A 17,401-nucleotide genomic window follows, 5' to 3' on the forward strand; every position below is an offset into this window, starting at 1 on the left:
ATGATTTCTGCTAAAAGGACCTCTTGGTGCCAAAATCCCAAGGGAGGTGCTCTAGTATATAGTGGAAAACACCTCTACTCAGTCCACTGCTAACCAAATCTGTGCATCCAGATGCTGCCAAACAATCAGTCATACTCAAGAGACTTTACTTTTTAAATACAGAGCATGAATATTTTGTGGGTGGTCTATTGGCTTTTTAAAAATTGTACCCTCTTTCTTCTTCCTCTGAAATCTCATTTCCCAGAACCTAGACTCTATGCTGGATTGGGTTTTGTGCTGGGCAATAAAGATCTTTTCCTCTGAGTGTTCACTCATTGGTCTCTTAACCTTTGCTTATTTTTAAAATCTTTCTCTAAAACCTCATGTTCTCTCATTTCCCCCAAAGCTTCTTGTATTCTACCCACTCAAAACCTCTTGGAATTCCCTAAGCACTTTTGATTACATTCCTCCATGCATTTGCCCATGCTGTTTCCTCTTGCAGGAACACCAAATGCCCTGTGTGTGCCTGAGTCCTTTAAGCGTAAGTACTCCTCTGACTCCCCCAGGCAGGCCTGGGAACTTCTTGCTTGGCATTCCTATATCCAACCCCAGGATCGAGTTTTAAAAACTATTACTATCCCATTAATAGGTGAAATAAATCTTTTAAATGAGATAGACCAAAAAAATCAAACATATTGCAGTTAGTAAGCGTCTGGTATGTGAACTTTTGCTGCTGCTGCTCTTGGTACATGCGTGTGCGCGCGCGGGTGTGTGTGTGTGTGTGTGTGTGTGTGTGTGTGTGTGTGTGTGTGTACTGGGTCTGAGTGTCAGGATCTTGTCTCAGTTATGTTTGTATGCCTCAGGCCTGGTCAGTGGTTGCACAGGGTTGACAGTCAGCAAATGTTGGGTGAATGAAAAAATCAGTGCGACTGAGCGAAACCTGCACAAAGTTCTCAGCACTTTCTCAGGAGGCCAAGACGAGTAATGACAAAACACCGAGGATTTCAGAATTCACTTGCTAGCCCTACCCATGTTTGCAAATAACCAAAGTTCAGAGTAAGTCATGCCTGTGTCTTCTGCAGGTTACAGACTCAGACGCAGCTAATATTTATTTAGCATCTACCTCTTTGTTACATGCTATTTCACTTAGTCTTAGAAAAATGGTGCAGTCATAATTCCTTTTTCAGGCACAACGTTGCTTCAAGCTATACCACAAACCCTGGGCGAGGACTGTGCTTGCATTTGCATCTTTTACCACTTAAGTGAGTATTTGTTCTTTTTTTTTTTTTTTAATGTTTTTATTGATATCAGAGAGAGGAAGGGAGAGGAATAGAGAATGAGAGAGAATCACTGATTGGCTGCCTCCGGTACACCCCCCATTGGGGATTAAGCCCACAACCTGGGCATGTGCCTTGACCGGAAATCTAACCATGACTTCCTGGTTCATAGGTCGATGCTCTACCACTGAGCCACACCAGCCGGGTGAGTGTTTGTTCTTTTATATAAGGAGATGCACAAGTCAGGAGTGTGGCAGCTTCTGGAAGCTGTGGAGGAGTGATAGGGGGAGGAAAGAGGCAGAACAGGCCACTTGCTCAGTTACAGCACTGAGAAAGCAGCTACGCGGAGAAGAAAAACATTACCACACATTTGTGACAAAGACTTGTAAAGCCTGTGAAGAAGTGATCTGAGTAGGCGCATCAAAGGTCCATTAACCAAAAAGCAGAAGATGCGGCTAAGTATGATGGGAAATATTTGTCACACAGTTGTACTGTCACGGATGGGAGCCGTTGGCAGCTGTTTTGTGCCACTTGTACATTAACCACACAATCAGGGAGATTGATTTGGAAACCTGGCTCCCGAAGCCCTCCCCTGTCTGCTTTCACCTGCCTGCTCTCTCTTCCCTCACCCCTACCCCCACAATCTGCTCACAAGGGCCCCCTCCCCCCAACTCCTACTCCCATCTGGATGCTTCAGAGCAGATGTGGACAGAGCCATATGCTCCATCGCTCTAACACTGTTGTGTTTCTATATTGCCTCAAGTGAAATTGTGATGATCATTTATTGTTATCATCAGTAAGTCAAATAATGGTGATGGTTATTGATTTGCCCAATATTGATTTGGCAAATCAATTAATTTGTTTAGTAGGAACCCCACACACAAGGAAAGGAACTCATTGAAAGAGGAATGAAATTATTTATATTTACTCATCTAAAATAGGCAAGTACAAGACCTCACCATTGGTTCTGTCCTATTGGACATTTTTATCAGGACTTGGACCAGGCATAAAAGACCTGCTGATCAAATTTTCAATTGGCACGAAGCTGGACAGGATGGCTCATGGCTCATAGGCTAGATAAGAAGATCAGCTTTTTAAAAGATCTTGACAAGTGGAACAAAAGGCCAAAGCCAACATGAAAAATTTAATAAGAAAAAAACGTAGGTCCTGCACTTGAAGTTTAAAAAGAAAATTGCTTCAAAAGTATATAGGATGGAAGGAAAATATCTATCTTTGTAGCAATTCTAATGAAAACAACTAAGGCTTTCAGTGGACTTCAGCCTTACTGTAAGTTAACCACAAAAGTGATGCAAAGTAGGCTGTATGAATAGAGGCAGTAAGTGTCCATCCACAGATCCAACCATATCTGCAAAACTCCAGGTGACTGTCACATTTAAAATAAAAATCGAAATATATGTCAGCTCATCCACCCATAAACCCCCACCATATGTAACACCTTAATCAATACAGAAATTAAAGATTGAACAAAAAAGAAATATATGTCACATTGAATGATTGAACAGTCTTTTTATAAAATTCAACTTCAAATATTACTGGAGTGACATAGCTTAACTGAGGTAGTAAAATATTATTAGATGTATTTTTAAAAACATCCAACATCCCCTAAGCCGGGTAACCTGTGCTCATATCCTGGGTACATCCTTCTATGCTGTTATTCATGCTGATACAAACATATACAAACAAATACACATGCATATAAGATTTTCATTCTTTTTTGTTTTTTATTAAGTGGATCCTTCAAAACCGATTCCTCTACAACTTTCTTCCTTCACTTAATGATGCGTCACGACTCCTCTCTGGGTTAATATGGATAGTTCTGAAGTATTTTTACAAATGCTTACTATCCCATGGTATGGATGTGCTATCATTTATTCAGCCTTTCTCAGTGTCACATTTTAAGAGAATTTTGGCAAATAGGGGAAGGGTTGAATCTGCAGGGTAGGTGTAGAAGGTGGAGCCAGAAGCTGTGATATACAAAGAATGCCCAAAGCAAGCAGAGATATATTTTTAAAATATTTTATTGATTTTTTACAGAGAGGAAGAGAAATTGATAGAGAGCTAGAAACATTGATGTGAGAGAAACATCGAACAGCTGCCTCCTACACAACCCCCACTAGGGGTGTGCCTGCAACCAAGGCACATGCCCTTGACTGGAATCGAACCTGGGACCCTTCAGTCCGCAGGCTGACGCTCTATCCACTGAGTCAAACCGGCTACGGCCAAGCAGAGATATTTAACGGGAGGATGGGAGGTGGGTGGGCAAAAGGGAGGATTAATATGCTTCATTAATTAATATTGGGGTTTTGCTCAATTATTATGGGATTGAACAAATCTGTGATTCTCTGTGTAGTGTTTGGTTCCTTGTCAAGACAGGGCTGGGGAAGGGAGACAGTGGGGACTGCTTCCTTCGGTGGTTGGACGGATGTGCAAAACACCAGTTTTGGGGGTTAACAAGCTTGCTCCCCCACCCCCAGAGAGCTGGCAGGCATGGAGCAACTTCCACAGTAAGCACATTATACAAACACTAGGAGAAAATAATAAAAATAATGACATTAAAAAGAAAAATCATTGTAGAAACCAAACAAACCCAGCCCTAGAGCTCAGGCAGGCACCAGCGGGGATGTTGTTGGCATGCTTGGGAGAAATTTGATTTCCATGAATTTCATTGTCAGCGTAACCCGGGCATGAATCACCCTCCTCCCATCATTTTAATACTGCAGATTTAGGGAACATGGCATTAGAGAGATAAAGAGGCTCACAAACAGCATTAGCCAGTAGCCCCCTGGCCTCGAGGCAGAGCCGGTCTCAGCCAGGAGGCCGTTCCTGCTGTTATGGACCTATAAATCTGAAGGCAGTTGAATCCCTGCGGGATTGGAGGCTGTCAACCCTGAGACCAGAGCTGTTGCTTTTCCAGCTCCCAACCTCGCCCTCTCTCCACAGACCACCTGATTACGAGTTGAGACAGGAATTTTCTCACTCAGAGGCAAGGATTCTGGGGAAAGCAGGGGCCTGGCAGAGCAGGTGCTGGAGAAAGTCAACTCTCAGTGGGCTTCCCTGATCCTGAAGGTTCTCTCCTGAGGTGCTGGGAAAGCCCGTGCCCTGGCAGAGACTCAGGGAGGCAGCACCAGCATAGGAACAGGAGGCGGTAGGAAGGAGGGATAGAGGGAGGAGTGCTGACAGCCTGCTGATCAGGGAGTCCCTGACAGCCCTGAAACCATGCTCTCATGCTATTTTTTTAATGAACACGTAGTTGATCCTTTACTGGGTGTCAGGCACAGTGCCAGGCACTTCACATAGACAACCTGGATCCATTCTCCCAAACCTCTGGTAGGCACTCTCCCATGTACACTCTACATAGGAGGAGGCTGAGGCTCAGGGATATGGCATTACCTGACTCAGCTCACTAGGTGGTCAGGAGCGGAGCCAGGCTGGATGCCAGCGTCTGGACCTGTTCATTTAAGATTTGATGATGGCAAATTGTCACGAGTAGGGTCTTGGGGGGAAAGTGGGCCTAAAGCTTGTGCTTTCTCTCTCTTTTGATTATAAAGCCAACCAATTTCACATGTTCCATTTCAAAATGCTCAAGCTACCCTCATTTATCTAGAGTTCATCATCGGCCTTAAGATTGCTTAGGGGATGGGGGACTTGTTTAATTCATATCAGTGTATCAGGCTATTACCATCCGTGCAGGTAACTAAAATAGGACCTAGAAATTAGAACTAGGAAAATCCACAAGGAACTGTGGCTTGCCTGCCTCATGGTGGCATTTTTAAAATGACAGGGTCCACTGACGATTTTTTTTTTCCCCACAGAGAGGCAGTGAAGAACAGTGGTCAGGACTATAGTCATTAAATTTTAATTCTAGAGTCAACTGATTGGGTTTTACCTGTGACTTTGAGTAAGTCACTTAACCATCTACAAAATAGTGATAATAATAAGATGCAATCTAGTTCTAGAGTGCTCAGTTCAGTACCTTGCACAAAATTGGTGTCCTGTTGGGTACAGAGATGACACAGCAGAGGCATTGCCATTAAGATGTGCACTTGGAGTTGTTTTTCCTTTAGTGACATGTTACTGTCAATCCATTTCTATTCATAATGATGGCATCTTTTGGGGAATCATTTGGGAACTGCATGACCTGGGTAGAGAATGAATGCCAGGTAGGAAATAATCCTGGGCTCTGAGATCCAGCACACCCGATTCCTAGTCCTGACTTTACGAATCATCACGTCCAAGTCGCTCTATGCAGATCCTTGAATGAAGGATCACAAGAGCCATTTTGCCTAGCATTGTCCACCTGAAATGAGGTCACAGATATAACGCATCCAGAGATGTCTGGCCCCCAGAACATGCGCATCGGTCATTAGTTCCCTTCTGCCATGGCCTAACCACCAAACTTCCCAAACCAGACCACTGGTGCGTGTCAGACTTCCCCAGCCCTGTTTCTGTTCCTTGACCAGGAGGCCCCCACATCCTCAGGCACTTAGGTGACCCTCCATGTAAAATTGAGTTTCAAGGTAGAGAAGTCTGGTCATTAGATGGAAATTTAAGCAGTAATTCAATCAGATTCCAACTAGATGAGGGAATCCTTTCATTAAGTATGTAAGAGCCTTTTGAGATCTAAATTTATGCAGAAATAACAAGAGAGCTACCTGTCATTCACTTCAATTTTACATACATCCAGCTGGTACCTTTCCTGACTGCTCCCTGAGCACAGGCTCCAGCTGCATTAATAGGGATGTGTGTGCTTTGTCAGGTCCGCACCCCCAATCCAGGACCTCAGAGTCCTCAATGAAAATGAAAAATTGGGATAAGATGTTTTTGAAGGTCCCTTTTGGTCATCAGCATTCGATGGTTTCTTTTCTCCGCCTGCTGAGGACTCCCTGTAAGACACTTCTCATCCTGAGACCTTCACTTAAAACCCCTCCCGCAGGCAGAGATGTCCCACTCCCATGCCGGGATCCCTGGGAACCTGATACGTACTTCTTTCAAACCTTTCCACCTTTATGGGCCCCCTACTAGCCTGTGAGAACCTTAGAGGTAGGCATGAACACATTTAGTTCTGTGCTCCCAGAATCCAAGTTATTGGCTGGCACATAGTAGGTATTTATTTTTGCTGAAGGAAGGCATGTTGAAGAAACAATAAACAAGGTAGTTCCTCTATCCTCATGTGTAACATGGGCATAAGAGTATCTATCTCATAGGGTCTTATGAGAACTAAGTGAGAAAACCCATTGTTAGTGTTTAGCAGGGGGCCTTATACAAAGTCATCCCTCAGTAAATGGTAACCATCATTACATTATCAACATTCCAATTCCCATATTGATAACCTCATTTTAAAAACATGCAGAAAAAATGCCTTGCCTTTGGGATAACTCTGTGGACCAAACACAGTGCCGAGAAAAAAAGCTGACATCTTTATTTCTTGTTCTGATCTTTAAAGAAGTATTATGAAGCTTCTGTCTGAGAGGCTGGGGTTTTAGACTTTGCTCAGACCTGTGGTACTTCAGGGAAATTTGGCTGAGGCTCAGGCAGGCAGAGAGTGAGGAAGAACTGTTTGACCTGCTGAGAAAGTAGCTCTTCTGGTCTTTGAGGAAGGAATGAAAAGTACCCTTTAACTACTCTTTGACACAGCTTCCATATACAAACCTTTGAGCCTGTGGCTCAGGAGGAGAGATCAGGGAAGATATCCAGGAGGGAAATTATTTTCCATAAAAGTGATGTTTGGCAGATATCACAGTGTGCAAGAAATAAATACTCCTTAAAACAGAAGGCAAAGACACATGTCTCTGGAAATTTAGCAATGTTCCTAAGAGTGATCTAGATGAAGACTAGATGGGAGGAGACATGGGAATACTCTGTGCAGAATCGTTCTTGTTGAGTGTTAGCAAAGAAACTCAAACTGGCTGAGGTCATAATGCACACCCCAGAAACCTCCGAGGAGCCCACTGAGCCTAGAGTCATCGGCACCAGGTTGATACCCACTGTCTCTATAGGTAGCCATGTTATACCTTGTTGATTGCACCTAATTTTTAAATAAGTTTGTAATCAGTAATTTTTATGGGTTATTATTTTCATTTTATACTTATTACTTTCTGGAATATAAGGAAGGTTCAAGTGAAAAAAAATCCTAAATTTTTTCAGCTAGAGAATTTAGGAATAATTGAATGCATAACAAGCAATATTTTTTTGGTGAACATGTTTTTTTTCCTCCTTTCTTCTCTCTCTGTACCTCCTTTTCTTCTCTTTTTATTTTACTCCAGAAAGACTGTCCACTTTATCTGACCCATCCATCCCATAATCTCTTTATTATAAGTGCAGAGATTTTTCTTTCTTTCTTTTAAGCATCATCCTTTTGTGGATGTTTGGGGGATTGTAGGGATCAAGAATGCTTTGAGAAGGACTAAGAATTCCTAAACACAGATTATGGCGTTGGGGAGAGACTGCTCTCCTCGATGGCTCTGGCCCTTCATCTCCACCACTGACAGGTGGTAAGAATTAATTAATTCATGTCCTAGACTAGATGCCTGGGTCTCTGCGTGCCTTTTCTCCAGCCACAACATGGCACTCCTGAGGCACTTTGGAAGTAGTGACTCAAGAGACCAGCAGGTGGCACATGGGAACCAGTATATACAGGCCGTGGCCCAGGACAAAGAGATGTGGAGGACGAGGCCCATGTAGTGCAGGATCCGTTGGCTGACTTTCTCAGTCTGGAGGCATTGAATGCTGCCCATGAGGACAAATATCTGCACGACTGCAGAGAGGGCAAGACCAGGGTGGCACTGTAGTCATTCTTTTAGCCTTTCTAATCCTCTCTTAATCCAAATTACCTCATATGAGAATTGCAAGATGAAGGAAATATTGTAGGCAAAGCAATAAGCCTAATGTGAAGAGCTCAACATTGGTAGACATCTATAATAATAAAAGGGTAATATGCTAATTAGACCAGATGTCTTTCAGACGTCACTCTGGATGTCCTTCCTGACAAAGCTGGGGCAGAGGGAAGCCAGCCCAGGTCCTGGGTGCCGGAGGGAAGCTGGTGCCGGCAGCCAGGGGAAGGAAGGCCTACTCTTGCATGAATTTTCGTATATTGGGCCTCTAGTAAAATAATAATGATTATTATCTGGTTAGGTTGAACATGATTCAGTGGCGTTATTTAGGCATTTCTGGTTAATACAGTGGTTTCATTTAGGTGTTTCTGATTCTTTGACCTGTTCATTTTTTTTCAACCAGTGAATCTATATGAAGTAACTATTCTTTAGCCAATGGAGGGCTTGAATGCACGGTGGCGAATAAGACCCAATTTCAGCGCCCCAGGAAAACAAAGTAACTCACTTGGTTAAGTCAATAGGAAGGCGGGTGATGCATTTTGTACAAAACCGACAATTCAGTCTGATAATCAATATACTCAGCAGAATAGGCAGGTGTTGGGGCGATGATGGTTTGATTGATGGGGAAGCTATGACAGAAACAAGGAATAAACAGGATCATGGGGCCATTTATAAACCAGAATCATTTTTAAATTATTCTATTAACATATTAAGTGCCATTAAAATAATCTATATGCCCACATGTTCTATTCAAACGCCCCCCCACCCCTCTTTAGCTGGATCTACTGTGGACTCTATCACAAAGTAAGTGGTAAATGGAACCCTTAGAAAAGGTTCTTCTAAGATATAGAAAGTATCTTAGACTTTTTATAATATAGAATATGGATATTTTTCCTGCCATTGATTAATAAATTTATTAATGGCTGCACCTAGTTGCGTTTCTTTCTTTATACTTTCATTTTTGTAATTTATTTTATTTTATTATTGAGGCTAATCTGTTTAAAAATAACATATATAGTACAGTACATGAAGGGTAGCTTTACAGGGAACAGTGCTCAGTTATCCCAGAATATGAGAGGAGAGGAGTTTTATCTAGGACAAGAGGGGAGGAGTTTTATCTAGGCCAAGAGGAAGGGTTTGTTGGCACTGAGGACTGTTAGTCCCTGGTGAGTTGCCCCCAGAAGATGGGCATTGTTTTGGTTGCAGGCCTTTATGGAAGCAGAGCTTGTCCTCTCCCTGCACTAGTTTAGTCTCTTAGGGAAAAGGATAGGCAAGAGTGATTTATTTTATTTTTTTAAATGTATTTTATTGATTTTTTTTCAGAGAGGAAGGGAGAGGGATAGAGAATTAGAAACATCAATGAGAGAGAGAGAAACATCAATCAGTTGCCTCCTGCACACCCCCTAATGGGGATGTATCCACAACCAAGGCACATGTCCTTGACCGGAATCGAACCTGGGACCTTTCAGTCCTCAGGCTGATGCTCTATCCACCCAGCCAAACCAATTAGGGCATAGGCAAGAGTGATTTTAAAAGACCCTGTGCATACTCATGATTAAGAGGATCCATATCAGGCAGAGAGAGAAAAGAAGTACAAGGAATGCCTTCATTACCGATTTTCAAATAAATAAAGGCTTATCAACTGGAGAGAAACTGCTAGATAGAAGAAAGAGGGAACTAAAGCCAAGGCATCTAGTTTAGGAAGGAGTACCACTTTGATTCAAAAGATTGTGTGATACTTTTGGGGTAAATAATGAGAAGCTATGGAATAATCTACTTAGTGTCGGGGGCATACTTGTTGAGAACAATTTCAATGTGTGCCAATAGGGCTACAATTTAAGGCAATTAATAGGAGCATTAGTTTTAGTCTGTGTTTTGTTTTTATAATCAGCAATTAAAATATTTTTTCTCTTTAAGGAATATTTTAGGCATTCATGAAATATATTAAATACATATATCAAATACAGGTTGTTATATCAAATAACCATGTTCCCACCACATCATTATTTTAGAGTTTCAAATTTTGCTGTATTTTCTTCAGCCATTAGAAAAAAAAGCATAACTTTACAGATTATAGTGATGCCCCTGCTATGGAAGTGTGTTTAGATTCTGGGATACAGTAAGAGGAATTCTCAAAAAGGGTGGGATATAGACAAGATTACCTCTAAGACCCTAACACTTTGGAAACTTCTAGATGATGGAGTAGATGAGTTCATTTTTAAGTTGGTAAGGGTGGTGAGCTCCTAAATGAAGTCTTTTAACTATGCCAGGTTCTTACAGTATCAGCACAAGTAAAACCAAAGTTTGCACAAATGTTTTGGAAACAATGCATCCAATTATAGGTGATGTTCTTAAGTGGAAATGGTATACGTCCTACCTTCTGCCTTTTCAAGCGAAACTTAAAGTGGTAGAAAATACCTTAGACTTTTTATAATATAGAGTGTGAATTTTTCTTTCCTGCCATTGATTAATAAATTTATTAATGTCTGCCCTTAGTTGCATTTCCTTCTTTATACTTTCATTTTTGTAACTTTTTTTATTTATCTTATTTAAGTTTAATTTTATTTTCTTGTTTAAAGTATTACAAATAACAGTACATAGAGTGTGGATTTTAATCAATGAGCAGAGAAAAGAACTACAACAAGACCTACCAGTAAGAGTCACAAAATGACTTGTAGTAAATATTTAGCCACCAGCATGGTGAAATTCTGATAAAGATTCAAGGTGGAGAGTTTGGTGTCTAAATCCTAAGACTGGCACCTCCTTCTGAAGGAATTATGTTTATGGAGATCAGTGGCCAAATGCAGAATAACCAGACTTATTAATATCAAAGCAGGTTCCCCATCACAACATGACCACTCCACCTGCCCCATGCAAGGGATCTCTGGTTAAATAAAGCCAAAGGCAGGCTGAAAAGCTTCTTCTTGACAGGAAGGTCCTGACTGTTATGATTTCCACATGGTCAGTAAGGGTGGGAAGAGGGTGAGGAAACTCAGGCCTGCCCTTTGAGGGCCAGACCTTCCTGAGTCAGCTACAGTGAGTATAGGACATGGTGCTGAGGCCACCCATCACTTTTGTTTTAATTTTTATTGATTTTTAGAGAGAAAGAGGAAGGGAGAGGTATAGAGAGATAAAAACATCGATGAGAAAGGAACATCATCAACTGGCTGCCTCCTGCACAACCCCTACTAGGGATTGAGCCTACAACCCAAGCATGTGCCCTCACCAGGAATCAAACTGGTGGCCTCTTGGTTCCTAAGTCGATGGTCAAACACCCTCACCAGCTTGGCACCACCCAGCACTCTTTAATGCAGTGGCCCTTCCCAATGAAGTTAGACTCTGGAGAGCGGATTAGCAGCTCTTCTTCCTGTGTAGGTGAATGATAAACAGTGTGTAGAAATAAGGGCTGTGTCTATAAGTCAAAATGGAAACAAGGCGATGGGAAGGAAGTCCTCCCAAACGAATGCCCTCCTCCACTTTTCCATCACCATCTGTACAACTCAGAGCATTGTCCACCCTATCAATCTGAATAGTAACTAATCATAGCTTCATTTTAGCAGCCGTAACTGAAAACGAATCTGGATGGGGGACTTGTAATGCTTATCCCTGATGTTCTTTGTTGAGCTTTAAAATTCTTAAGTTGGATTCCATTTCAAATAAGGACTGAGGTTGAGGATAGGTTCAGAAGTCAGCAATCTCTCTTCCTATTTCAGCACAGGGACGCTCCTTCCCAAGCTTAGCTGAGGAAAGTACATGCCAAGTGAAAACATGAAATATGGAAACCCAAATGACCAGGAATCAGGGTAAAGTACTAGGCTGAGAATTCTCTCTAAAGAGTACCTACACTCTCAGTGATTGCAAAAATAAGATTTAGAAAAGGCAAACAAGGTTTGTGTCATGTCTACAACAATCAACCAAGCCATCAAACATTTGTCTTGCCTGTGATCATGGAATTCAATCATCAGAGGAGAGGTTAATCTCTGATTGACAAGAAAGAAAAATAACAGGAAAAATTAACTCTGTTTTTACGAAAACCAAGGCTTCCTCTTGCTGGGTCACGTCCTTTTCCAGGCCTAGCCACCAGATGCCACTATAGCGATGCTGGGCAGGCACCTTCACCACTGTCATCATCATTAGCACCCTCAGCACCCGGGACTTCATGTGATAATTAGTAGTGCCTCTACTTTTCTTGGGTTGATGATAACAGAAAAAAAAAGTTAGTCCATAAATAAACAAAGCCACATGGAAGAAAGCCAAGCTGGGGGCTCTCTGTGATTGACCTGCCTCCCCCGAATCGCTGGAGCAGGAGTCCAGGAACCCCCAAGCTTTCCCAGCAGTCCACACCCACCCAGTCACCCCTCACCCTGGGCTCTCCAGGGCTGGCTTCCTCTGAAGGCAGTCACCCATTTGTCATCCCTCCTCCTGTCTCCCACTCCCACTGTGTGCCTCTACATCTGTGCCCAGCCGGCTTTCCTGGCCCTCCCTGTCCTTCCTGCTCTCTCTGCCTATTGCTGCTGATCTGTTGACCATACATGCAGCTTGTATGAATCATAGCAGTATAAAATCATAACAGTATAAAAGCATCATCAGCTTACCTTCTACCTCACCACTTGGGCTTTGAGTTTTTCTTCTAGAGTAAGTTCCTTAGAGCAGTATTTTTGTGGGTTTGTTAAATATGCAGAAATACAGCCTGGCAAATGTTGCTCAGTGGTTAAGCATCGACCCAGGAACCAAGAAGTCACCGGTTTGATTCTCGGTCAGGCCACATGCCTGGGTTGTGGACTCAATCCCAGTAGTGAGTATGCAGGAGGCAGCCATTTGATGATTTTCCTCTTTCATCATTGATGTTTCTATCTATCCCTCTCCCTTCCTCTCTCTCTAAAAATCAGTAAAAACATATACATTTTTTAAAAATGCAGAAATACAGTTACAGTTTCCTGACCTACTCAGAACCTCTGGTGGTGGGGCCTGGAAATCAGCACTTTCCCCCATCATCTGGGTGATATAAATATCCACAGAGGTGGGAAAGACTGATCCTGGGAAGGCTGTGCTCCCCCCGCCTCCCCAGTTCCTTGTTCCGCGATGCAGGCTGCACCGTAGTGACTACTGTTAGACACACTAGCCATGTGTTCTGAGCCGAAGGGTTATTTCCAAACCTGTTATAAACCTCCCAGCCAGGGAGACAGACCATTTCTTTAGAGATATATTTCTTGTGACTTTAACTGCCTTTTCTCTCCTTGACATTAGCTCTGAGTGCCTCTCTCATCTCAGGTGTTATGGAGTGAAGGTTTGTGTCCCCCCCTTCCCCAATAAATTCGTATGTTTAGGCCCTCACCTCCGGTGTGGCTATATTTGGAGATAGGGGCCTGCCTCTACAGAAGTAATTAAGGTTAAATGAGGTGGTAAGGGGCCCTGATCCAATAGAGTTAGTATCCTTATATCAGTATCTTTATAGGAGGTGACACCAGAGGACACACACACACACACACACACACACCCACACACACACATACATGAAAAGCTACGTGCACTACAGGAAGAAGACAGCAAGACAGTTATCTACTGGCCAGGAAGACAACTCTCTTCAGGAACTGAATATGTCAGAACCTTGATCTTGGACTTCCAGCTTCCAGAACTGTGAGCAAGTAAATGTCTGTTGTTAAGCTAGTCTGTGCTTTTAAAAAAATTTTTACTTTTCAATTGCAGTGTATATTAAATACTATTTTGTATTAGTGCTAGGTGTACAGCATAGTGGTTAGATAATTATATATTTTTCAAAGTGGTCCTCTGATATTTAAGTACCCACCTGGCACCATACATAGTTACTACAGCAAGACAGTTATCTACCGGCCAGGAAGACAACTCTCTTCAGGAACTGAATATGTCAGAACCTTGATCTTGGACTTCCAGCTTCCAGAACTGTGAGCAAGTAAATGTCTGTTGTTAAGCTAGTCTGTGCTTTTAAAAAAATTTTTACTTTTCAATTGCAGTGTATATTAAATACTATTTTGTATTAGTGCTAGGTGTACAGCATAGTGGTTAGATAATTATATATTTTTCAAAGTGGTCCCCTGATATTTAAGTACCCACCTGGCACCATACATAGTTACTACAATATTATTGACTATATTCCCCATGACTATTTTGTACCTACCAACCTGTAGTTCTTAATCCCTGAACCTTTTTCATCCAGCCTCCCAACAACCACTCCTCCTCTGGCAATCATCAGCCTGTTCTCTGTGTCTATGAGTCTGTTTCTATTTTGTTTGTTCATTTATTTTGCTCTTTATACTCCACATATAAGTGGAATTACATGGCATTTGTCTTTCTCTGTCTGACTTATTTCACTTAGTATAATACCCTCTAGGGCCATTCATGCTGTCACACACAGTACGATTTCATTCTTTTTGTGGCCAAGTTATATTCCATTGTATATGTGTACAGTGTATGATATTTTTATGGCAACCTGAGAAGACTAATACTATACTTCAGGTAACATTTATTGAGCACTTGCTATGTGCCAGACAATGCATTAAAGGTATCGATTTATGTAGCCTTATAACAACTCTGTGCAATAGCTACTATCAGTAAATCCATTTTTCAGATGAAGGAATGGCTTAGAGAGGAGAAGAACTTGCTCAAGTTAACACAGCTACTATGTTGTTAGAATCCAAGTTAATCTAACTCCAAATTCCTTACTTTGCTCTGTTCTACTATCTCTCCCAGGGGATCTGGATCATAAATATGAAGCAAATGGAACCCTGTAATTTTCAAAGTACTTTTAAACTTTTTCACAACTAAAGATTCCTTTTATTGTTTCTCCTCATTGTCATTCATTAATACATTTTTGATAGATTATGAATCTGCAGATTGATATGAACTGTATAACTTTCAATGGCTTTTTGAAATAGTGAAAATAACTCATGAGCTTCTACTGTTTCCTTTGAGCTCCCAGGAGTTTGCAAACCCAATTAGCACCCTCATTTTACAAATAGGCAAGAGGAAATCCGCAGAGGATACTGGCTTGCTAGTTACAGAGTCAGGAACAGATCTCAGGTTTCCTCTTTCCTATCCAAGAGCTTGTTACCCAACACCATGCTGAATCAATCAGTCCATCATTTAAGTGATCACTGAGCACCTACGTATGCCTGGTAGACAAGACTGTGTAGAGGGCACAGAAAAATTACATCTATAGCTTCTGTATTTGATCAATTTACAGTCTATTTGGGGAAACAAGGCTTAGACATAAAAGGCAATTATATAAAATCATAAGATAGCACGTTTCTAAAGCAGTGTTTCTCATTCTTGGCTGCACATCAGAAACACACAGGGAGCTTTCAAAAGCTCCAGAAGCCTCTAGAATAAGGATCCTCAGGAGTGGGGGCTCAGGCAAGCACATTTTAAAAAGTACTCCATTCAGGGTTGAGAACTACAGTAACGTATTTTACAATAATGCTCCAGGAATAAAGGCAAGTTCAAGGTGGACTTGAGGAATCCAAGTCAGGGGACTCCTGAGGATTAAAAGGGCTTTGCAGTGGATGAAAAGGGTTTGGCTAGGGGGAGATGAGGTGGAGGGAAACACATAAGAAAGTAAGAAGGAGACAGAGGTTTGAGAAGAGAGTGGTGAGCAGCCAGTTCTGCCTGGGGGGTTCTGGGAGGCAGAGTGGAAGGGAGGGTGCAGTCAGAGTAAAGGGTCTTTAAAGTTAGTCAGAGGAGCTTGTTTTTGAAAACAAGAACTGCTTGCGGGTTCTTGAATAAAGGTATTATATAACAGATGAATAGCATTAACCAGTCCAGGGGGAATTTTCTTTCAAATGTCCAGGATATCTGGATGATCTTGCAGAAGTTATCTCTTGGGCTGTAGGGACCCATGCAGATTGGTTCATAAGGAGAGTCTTCACTCTTTCTAGAGAAAGGGAAGGCCTTGGGTTCTCAGATAGGAGGATTGGAATGGGAGACTAAACTAAGGAGACCACAGGAAGCCGGGGTGACTGCTGCACCTGGCCCCCCAAGTCCACAAGGTCCCATAGCTGTGTGAGAGAAGGAAAGAAAACAGGTGCAGCAAAAGCGCTAGACATGGGATGAAAAAGGGCAACTTCTTTGAGCTGCACAGGGCAGGCGTCTGCTTGTTAGTGGGTGACCAGGCTGCACTCATGAGGCAATTCTGAAGTAGACAGCATGGGGTGAGCTGTCTGGGCCTTTCTGGGGTGCAGGCTTGTGTCTCCTTGCAGCGCCCCCTGGGGGCCCAATTGAGTGTGGTTTGCCTGAAGGCAGTGGTGGCAGTGGCAGCAAAAGCAGCAAAGGCGTGGATCCTCTGGGAAGCATACCGTCATCTGGGGGTCCCAGTACAATGCTGGTCATGGGGGGTTATAGCCCATGGAAAAACAAGGAAGATGCCTCAGGTATTGCCCCATTTTTGAACCAGAGGGAGAAGTTTACAGCGGTCACGATGTTTGCTTTGTCCCCTGACTATACTAGAATCCACTGGCTGGTGGTCTCTACTGTTGTAGAGACTAGGTTTATGAAAGGGAAGTTTTGTCAGCAGTGTGTAACCTAGAATGAGGGTGGTGAGATAAGTCTGGATCAGGGCAGAAGGCAGCAGAAATGCAGAAGTAGGAAAAGAGCTCAAGCTAAATCAAATGAAGTGCATAGACATGCACAAACCTAATGTAAATATACCAGTCTGTCTACTAATGCTTTATATAGTTGCTCAGAACTTCTGAACTCCACTGACTTGTAGAACCCTGCAATGTGATGGAGACCAGGATTGCCGGGAGCCGGTCCATCCTTGCTGTTTCAAGGGACCTGGCATATGGCATACTGTTCTTAATATGTTTGCTCACCTTCTTGGCACTATGTGTTTTCACCAAGGTCACCTCTCCGAGAAAGGTTGTTTCCCTAGGTAGGGATTTTCCCCTGAAGTTAGGGAGGGAATAAAACCCCTTCACTAAGTGCCAGGCGGCCACGCCCTAACCTTTGGAATAGAGATTGATAGGATTGGAATCAACTGGTATAAATACAGATGTAACAAGACAAGACACAGAACTTAGAAGACAGAACCTACACAAAACCTAGAGACAGAAGAAGAACCTAGACACAGAACCAAGAGACAGAACCTAGTGGAGAACATGGCAAAAGATCCTGGACAGAAACTGGCAAGACAGAAACTCGAGAGAACCTGGCTGAAGATCCTAGAGACAGAACCTGGCTACAGAACCTGGATAGAACATGGCTAGAGAACCTGACTAGAACCTGGTTACTGAACCTGGCTGGCGAACCTAGCGAGGGAGAACA

At 42.5% G+C, this 17,401-nt stretch overlaps 1 long non-coding RNA gene across 1 annotated transcript in view; it reads right to left on the minus strand.

The window, feature by feature from the left end:
* Positions 1-240: 240 nt before the first annotated feature.
* The window catches only part of LOC107184626, an 18,507-nt gene continuing 1,346 nt past the window's right edge, over positions 241-17,401 (minus strand). The window contains exons 2-4 of the long non-coding RNA XR_001515526.1: positions 5,993-5,995; positions 4,216-4,222; positions 241-252 (exon numbers count right to left, since the gene is read on the minus strand). This is a non-coding gene — a long non-coding RNA (uncharacterized LOC107184626). The remainder of the gene's footprint in view (positions 253-4,215; positions 4,223-5,992; positions 5,996-17,401) is intronic.

This window comes from Myotis davidii, unplaced genomic scaffold (assembly GCF_000327345.1).
Source record: "Myotis davidii unplaced genomic scaffold, ASM32734v1 scaffold185, whole genome shotgun sequence".
Classification (NCBI taxonomy): Eukaryota; Metazoa; Chordata; class Mammalia; order Chiroptera; family Vespertilionidae; genus Myotis; species Myotis davidii.